The following is a 7488-nucleotide window of genomic DNA, read 5'->3' on the forward strand; positions in this document are numbered from 1 at the left end:
AGAACATGCGATGATCAGGGCCCCCTGCCTTAAATTTTTCTGTGGATGGAGGGGCAGGGGCCATTGGCGTGGCCAGGGGGACAAAAGGGGCCATGCCCCCCAAATTTTCAAGATTTGGATTCCGAAGTTGAGCTCTTTGTTGAAGATATAACAAAATTTGTAGAAATTTATATCGTTTTCCAAGACATCTGGAACACAACACCTCCCAGAACTTGTTTTATACACACAGAAAGACACCAATAAATTTTGCAAATCGGGAAATCGCGCAAAGTTTACGCGATTTATGCTTCTTTTAACTATTATTGTGGAAGCAATTTCAAAATTGTTTACTCTGTTGGGTTTTTGTGTAGTTTTTGAGTAGCTGAGTTTTTGATGTTTTCTAATTTTAGCCGCAGTTTTTGCCCGTTTGTGTGTAATAGCTACCTTTAATACGTTAATAGCTGTTTATCAGCTAATAAATTTCATACAAATATTACCCTAAAAGTGTTTCTAAAATGCGCTATAATCCAGTATTTGAGTGTAATTTTTCAAAAATTTTCCGGTGGAGCATGCCCCGGACCCCCCTAGAATACGCGTGTCTTCGGCACGCTCTAACCCCCTCACCACTTTTATTGCTTCCCTTGCTCAACCTACCAGGATACGCCACTGCTGCACATTAGGTGACGACGTCTTAAATCAAACACTTTGTCGTTCTCTTCAATTCATCAAATATTTGCCCCCCCCCATTTTTTTCTGACTACGCCACTGGCAGGGGGAGACAATGGTGTCCTTTTAAGGTCATGCAAGCTACTGCAAATTCTGCGATATAGGCTAACAATTTCCGTTATTTTTTTTTTAGCCTTTTAGCCTAATTATAATCTTTCATTTTCGCCTCAAAATAATATTCACAGCACAAAATTCTGCAACACAGTAGGTTACATCATTATAACATAGCATGATAGGCTACCCTTTTTTGCATACGGACACTTTGTAGGCTATTATTACTCGATAGCAAGCTGATAGATGAGCACTATCGCTATATCTTATCTTAAAAAATTGGCCTTTCAGCAACAAAAGTGCCCTTTCCCCCCAGTCAAAAGTCGTTCCGATGCCCTGGCGATGATCACCTAGCTAGGCTTACGTTTTTCTGGGGTAAACTGAGTTAAAATGTCGCAAAGTGTTTGAGGTGATAATCTGCGTTTATCCTGACGTTTCGTCAATAAGACACGACTGACGTCTTCAGCAAGGGACTGGGCTAGATCAGGTGATGACCACCCATTTGCAAGCCCGAAAAAAACAAGTCTATTGATATAACTATCTTAGATATTGACAGTTTACAGCAGTGATTCTTAAACTGGGGGGCGTGTGAGGCTCACAAAGGGGGTGCAAGAAATTGAAAAACTCTGCATGAATTATGACTAATGTCTTCACAACTACGCTGGACAGTCGATTGTTGAAGATGAAACTTTATGTTACAGCAGTAGACCTTACGCTTACAGTGTTTGTAGAGCGTGCTGTTGTCACATCTCAAAGTCTTTGTGATGTTTTAGACGTTGCTAAATATTTCTGCGACGCCTTAACTCTCGTAACACAACGGTTTTCTGGCACAGCAGCCTCGAGCTCTAATTGTAATAATAATAGTAACAACTGACTGACAAGTGACAGCGGCTCGAAGTGCAGCAGTATCCCGAATTCTACAACAGTAGCCTACCATGCGTAAACTTTTTTTTAAATGGATTTAATTGGGTTTATTTTTAATTAATCAATTCTATTGACATAAAATGAGTGGAAAAAAGAGAAAGCATAACGAAGATTATCTGAATTTTGACTTTATAGATGCCATACTACAGGGTTACTTAACTAATTTTAACAAAGTCCAGTTTTTCGCGGTCCGGTGAATAAGTTATTTCACACGCAACCACGAAAGTTAAACTATCTGCGAGTGACTATTAGCGCTGTTTGACGTTGTTTCAACGCTAAATGGGTTTTGCTCACTTGTGAATGCGCTTTTTGCGCCAGATCTGTTGCATTTTGAAATAGTGGCCTAGCCTACCTACCGTCTACGTTAACGAATAACTTACTAATGTAACAATAACGTTTTTATTTCTGTATCAAGAATAGACTTTTTTCTTACGTTAAGTAGCAAAACATAGCATTGTTTGTGGATTTAGCATGAATAGCTCAGCTATGCACAAACATTTCTTAGCGTCAGTTTTACACGAAATATTGCATTTGTTAAATGAGCTACCATACTGAAAAGAACTTTTGTTCGTAATTCGAGAAAGGTTATGTTGGCGGCCAGTTGGCCTAGATATTGCTGGAGTAATTGTCAATTATAATTGTTTGTATTAAGTCGTGATATAATGCTTAGGTAGCCTATTCCATCTTGTAAATGAATTCTGGAAGGGAGGGTTGTCAACAACTGGCATTGATAAATATAAATTTTATTTTTATTTATAGCTTGCCTAATTTGTTAACCAGCTGTGCATTTCCTGTGAAATTTCACATAGGGTACCAATACCATAATGCATGATGCCTATAGGCCTACTTGTTATTATACATTTTCGTAAATGCACGGTTATTTTTCAGAGAAAAACCGCGACCTGACGAGAACAATAAGCTAGCTTGTAAGCATAGCCGTATAAGGGACCAAACATTTTTGGGGGCAGAATAAAAATTTTCCCAAATCTGCCTGGTTTTATTGAAATTGCCCAAATATACGCATTAAAGCAGCAATCTGTGTTCAGCTTCAAAAAATGCATTCATAACTGCAAAACGGATCTCTGTTTCAATCCGTCAAACAAGATAAAACGGTTTTAAGGAATAGTTCAGTTTGGTAATTATCTCTTATGGTAGGTCTACGTAGCCTACGTAATGACCACAATGGGTAGCGAAGGGCATTACACAAGTGCAGACAGCTGGTTACTATTTTGACCTAGGCCTACCGAATCTACTCAAGTATAAGACGCAGAATTTCAATTCAATTTAGGCCTAATTTTTTATTGCTGGCGCGAACATGTAGAGAACGATAAAGTCAACACACGAATGTGGCACCAACAAAAAGAAAAAATTACAAAACTAAAAGATTTGAAATAAGCATCGATAAATCAGGGTTTGAAAAATGCCATCTTAAAAATGCACAGCCACCAAACCTAGAAAAGACAGAGAAAAAAGAAAACTTTAATTTCATCCGTTGTAAAAATAGTCCTACAATTCAAACCTTTTCAAGTGCAATATGGGCTTAAGGGCGATTTAAATTATATAACAGCCGCAATTTCACCATGCTCTTTTCTAAACCTAATGGAGGCTTAAGCTGTAGCCTAAAAGTGACTGAGTAATGTTTAAGGCGATCAGTAAACGGTGTAACTTTTGTAGTTGTGCGCATGACTACACACAACACCAAAAATTTCATCACATAGAAAAAAAATTTGCCTCGAGAGCTTAATCCTACTTGTAGAGGGTTTGAGCCACTCACGCAGGTCCGGTCACCGAGACTGACAAAGTGAAGTTTCCGATTGTTGAAATCTTGATGCCGGGAAATTGTTCCATCCATTAGATGCCGCTGAATAGAGAACAGTCCTTAACGTGCGTTGCTCAAACGCACACCCCCAGAGTCGAACCAGCGCCGCTTGATCTTGAAGCTTCTTCGTTCAGGAAGTCACGCGCTAACCAACTGAGCTATCGGGGCGACCGACCGTAGGATGGTACGCACTTGTGCGATAAAAAAAAAAAGAAGTAATGCGGATGACAAACATGGTGCGCATGAAGGGCATGGAAATTTCCCATGATTATTACTTTTTGTTTTCCAAACGCTGTTTTATCGATGTACGGTATATTTTAACTTTTTGGTTTGTCATCTTTTTCTTTAGTTTGTGCCAAATTTGTGTGTTTACTTGATCGTTTTCTGCATATTTGCGCCAGCAATGAAAAATAAAATTGAATTGTTATGCGCAATAATTTAAATCAGCCGTAGTGTCTTCTTCTTCTTCTTCTTCTTCAGGTTTTATTCCCACTTTAAGGTTCAGATTGTCGTCATTCACATCATCTTATTAATTGTTCGCAGCACCTTTCACCTTCACTCCTACTATTTTCATACCTTCTGTCACACAGTTTAATTAGCAATAGGCCTATTGTGTCTTTGATTTCCTCACGCCAGCAATTCAGTCTGTTTAGCTGCTAGTTGACTTTGCTGAAAGTTTGGCAGTTCAGTAGTTTTTCTAACAAATTGGGCTAGTTTTGATTCAGAAACATGGGAAAAGTTCAGCAGTTGCGGGTTTTTGATTAGTGTTTCTTTTTAGTTTTCATTATCATCATCCAAATTCGATCCCACTAGTGGGAGTGGCCTATTCTTTCCTTGCAGCAATTGCATTCACTTCTCTATCTCATCTTCTTCCTTGTCTACCTTATTCTTTACCAGTTCTTTTTAGACGTCCCCGTTTCCTCTTCCCATCTACCTATGGTTTATAATTGGGAAGTCTGCTATTTGTTCAAGTTTACACTAAAAAAGCTTGTGGCTGTTTTGCAACACTTGCGAGTTTGGTGCAAGTGACTATTGGCGTGTTTAATAGGCTACCTGGCAGTTCAAGCACTCAAAGTTATTATTAGGGCACGTTTTTATTGCATTGAAATCGTGAGAAATTTGCACTTACTTTTAACAAAACTTGCATTTATGCACAAGTATTTTAAAATTATTAGGATATGAGATACTCGAAACACCATGCATACATTTTTATGTTCTTGAGATTTGAAACCTACATCACAGCATTTCGCTGTCAGTTCCTGCAGAGCTGTCAAATTTAAACGACAGTGATTTATTCAAGCGATCTATTTACATAGAACGCCATATATTTCTTTGTTATGTAAATCAAAGAGAATGGAACCATTGGAAACAGTTTTATAGCATGTTTTTTAAATCACACCTTTACATTTTGCGCAATACTTGATAAAAGTTGCATATAAAATAGAAATAAGTTGCAATATAAAATTCCATAAAAAATTTACTTTGAAGTTTTTGTAAATGGAAGTGCCAGTTATAAGGGTTAACTTAACCTTAAAACTACTTCCTACCAAGTCGTTGTTAAATCAACTAAAACCAAAGAAACCTGACCACTCCAGACCTGTAGGTATGTGCTACATCAAGAATTAAAAAGTGCTCTTTTCGACGCCATGCTTGAACTACAAAAAATTGTGCCATCAAACGACATTGCTGACCAGTAGGTAGGCTATCTCCAGGGGCCACAAGAGGGGGGACAACCGGTGCATTGCACCGGGGCCCGGTGAGTTCAAGGGGGCCCGACAAAATGTTTAAATTCACGCGATAAAAAGATTGATTTCAACGATTTTGCATAAAATATTGTTTTTATATTAGTTCCGTATGTCAAATGGGGCCCCTTTATGGGTAGCCTATAGGCTATGCCCTTTTTTAAAATTACAGAATTTTCAATTTTTTGAGTTTAGGGGGGGCCGACAAAATGTTTAAATTTGCGTGCTCAGGTCGATTTTGCATAAAATATTGTTTTTTATATGAATATTAGTTTTGTATTTTGAATGGGCCCCCTCATGGGTATGCCCTTGTTTAGAACAACAATATTTTCATTTTTTTGCGTTCAGGGGGCCAATAAAATGTTTAAATTTGCGTGATAAGGTCAATTTTGCATAAATTTTTTTAATATTATGAAGTTGGTATTTCTTAATGTCATGAACAATAGCAATGCATTCATCCTAAGTTTGCTGCCCTAGTCTCTGCAGATTTCAAGGTCAGAAATGGTATTGTATGTTAATGTAAAGCTGTGAGCACACATATGCAATGCTATGTCAGCCATGGCGGATAGTATTGCAATTTTTATTTTCAAAATGGCTGATTTTACCCACTTGTTGCCATGGTTACAATCAGGTGTTTCCAGAGTTAGGAAGGGTTAGAGCAGGGGTGGGAAACCTTTTTAGTATTACGGGCCACATAAAATGAGAAATAACACAGGCGGGCCACTAAAGATTTCGAAATTTTATTTACAGATAAAAAAATGCAGCGAAGTAGACAATGATTTATTTCACTTTCACAGCTAGTGGGATGGCTGAAAGTTTTTATTTTTGGTGAGTCGTGTGATGTCTGCTGACACGGAAGATGTTGCAACTCTTAACCGCATCTCCACGTTTTTATCAGTCAGTCTGGAGCGAAGCCGACGTTTTGTTAGATTCAATTTGGAAAAAAAACTGCTCGCAACGGTAGGTGCTTCCAAACCGAGACACATATTTCAAAGCATGTTTCCGCATGACTGGAAAATCATCAGCATTTATGTAGCGTTGATAAAAGTTGAGCAGTGGAATGTTTTGGTACATCGCTTTCAACGTACCGTCACTCTGGAGCTCTACTATTTCATGTTGGAAGTTACTTTTAGGAACTTCAGTTGCAACCACATTGAAAGGAGAGGCAAAAATATCTAACTCCATTTCTTTACTCTTTATGTCCAAAAATCTTGCATTAAATGTCTCCATAAGATTGACACATACATGGGCATATTTGGCTGTTGTAGAAAGCTTTTGCTCTTGCAAGGTAGGGAAATGTGCGGTGTTATTGTTTTCAAGTTGTATTTTCCACAGATGTAATTTAGCTTCAAATGATTTCACTTTTGCAAAGGAAAAAAAAGAAATTTTGACGCGGGCCACAAAGAACAGTTACGCGGGCCGCATTCAGCCCGCGGGCCGCAGGTTCCCCGCCCCTGGGTTAGAGTTAGGAAAGATTAGGGTTTTGATCTTTGCCCAGGACTAAAAACATATCCAAAATACAAGTTTTTGTTTTCAACAGCTATAAACTTTTCCTCAAATTAGGCAGAATTCCATATCTGACAACGCTATTGAGGCTATATTTACACTATGTAGTGTTTTAGCATTTTATCTTTGTGTATTACTAGTGTGTATCTGTGAATTTAAAGTTATAATTACAATAGTGCATTGTTTGTGAAATAATGGAAGGCTATATACTTTATCCTAATTTATCCTTTGTAAGAACGCGCACCGCAAATTTTGCTTGTGACTGGAGAGATATCACGCGACATGTCGCGCTGGGGGGCCCGGCAGCAACATCTGCACCGGGGCCCGGCAGGGTTCTTGGAGGCCCTGGGTATCTCACTTGCATGGGCAAAATTTCGATTTACCAATATTCAAGAAAACAGTTGTGTCTTCCCGGTCACTGACCTCCCCTAACGTTGTTTCAGAGATTAGGCGACACATGACCAAGCTGGGTTTATTAGACTTTTATTTTCTGGTAACCTACGATTAAAAGATTGGAACATTTTTTGGCTGATACTATCTAAAATCCCGCCTAATTGTTCGCTTAAACTTTTATTTTGTCCAGTCGGTTACGCTCATAACTTTGTCAACAATAAAGAAACATTAAAATGAGCAACGCATTTCAAGGAGTCTTTTATTCAGCAGCACCATCTAAGTCCTAAATGGACACATCAGAAAACCATACTTCAACCATGGCTTTGGAGCCGTGCATTTTGTCGGCAG

Source organism: Aplidium turbinatum, chromosome 6 (genome assembly GCF_918807975.1).
Source record: "Aplidium turbinatum chromosome 6, kaAplTurb1.1, whole genome shotgun sequence".
NCBI lineage: Eukaryota > Metazoa > Chordata > Ascidiacea > Aplousobranchia > Polyclinidae > Aplidium > Aplidium turbinatum.